This window comes from Dipteris shenzhenensis, chromosome 2, assembly GCF_047967505.1.
Source record: "Dipteris shenzhenensis isolate YYH24624 ecotype China chromosome 2, Dip_SZ_1.0, whole genome shotgun sequence".
In the NCBI taxonomy this organism is placed as follows: Eukaryota; Viridiplantae; Streptophyta; class Polypodiopsida; order Gleicheniales; family Dipteridaceae; genus Dipteris; species Dipteris shenzhenensis.
The window spans coordinates 18,351,577-18,352,686 of NC_141597.1; the positions used below are offsets into that span (position 1 = coordinate 18,351,577).

Consider the following 1,110-nt stretch of genomic DNA (forward strand, 5'->3'; position numbering starts at 1 on the left):
AGTGCTACTGTGGAAGGTAAAGATTGGTAAACTGCCAATTGATTTCTAAATGGAATCCTAGAGTTTCTCCTCTTTGTGTCTATTGTAGATGTAAGAAGGAGAATCATTTTCACATCCTATGGGATTGTCATGTGGTCGTGCGAGTGTGGAGGAGAAAGACTCGTTGCACACCAATGTGATGGCTCGAAGACATAGGCATTGGGTAGTTACTAGTTCCATCGATATTGCATGTTGCTATGTAGTGCCATTATATAATTGCTAGGTACATGCATTGCGAAGTAGCTGAAGAGCGAGCTGGCAAATATGTCAGAGCCTTAGAGGAAGAAAACAGATAGCTGCCGTAGTGGAAAGAGCGTGAGTCAGTTGTAGTGCGTCGTTTTGAAGGAGAGCACGGAATCGCATCAGATTAGACGTTGGATCTCGGCATGTTCAACCAAAGGGACAATATGTGCTGCGAGGAATCATCTTGGAGCGCCCATTCTGCGTGACTTGCAGATTTGATCACCCTGGTCCGCCTTCATCCCAGAAACTTAGCATTTAAATATATATATTTTTTTTATACGATTGATGATACCGCTCGACGGCTTGGCCGAGTGGTTAAGGCGACAGACTCGAAATCTGTTGGGCTTTGCCCGCGCAGGTTCGAATCCTGCAGCCGTCGAGTAGATCCCCTGTGTCTTCTTTTGTCTGGCTACTCCCTCTCTCTCTCTCTCTCTTTCAGCTTTCAATTCGCCCGGGCAGGCAAAGAAAACAAAAAAAATTTATTAAGGGAAAAACTTTTACAAAGAAAATAAAGAGGTGCTTCTTATCTCTCTCTCTCTCTCTCTCTCTCTCTCTCTCTCTCCTCTTCTTAGAAAACAAAAATTTTATTAAGGGAAATACTTTTGTTTCTCTCTCTCTTTCAGCTTTCAATTTGCCCAGGGAGGCAAAGAAAACAAAAATTTTATTAAGGGAAAAACTTTTACAAAGAAAATAAAGAGGTGCTTTAAGAATGGCTAAACTAGCACCATACTGCATCCATTGAGCTAATGGAAGATTCTAACACATCCTAATGGATCTCCTAATCTAAAAAATTCTTGATCTCCATATTCAAGCATGCGATTTCCACTG

General features: G+C 41.8%; 1 non-coding gene across 1 annotated transcript; it reads left to right on the top strand.

Moving 5' to 3' along the window:
* The first annotated feature begins 579 nt into the window (after positions 1 to 579).
* On the top strand, positions 580 to 661 carry TRNAS-CGA (transfer RNA serine (anticodon CGA)). Its single transcript has one exon. It is a non-coding gene; the product is annotated as a tRNA-Ser (tRNA).
* Positions 662 to 1,110: the final 449 nt, after the last annotated feature.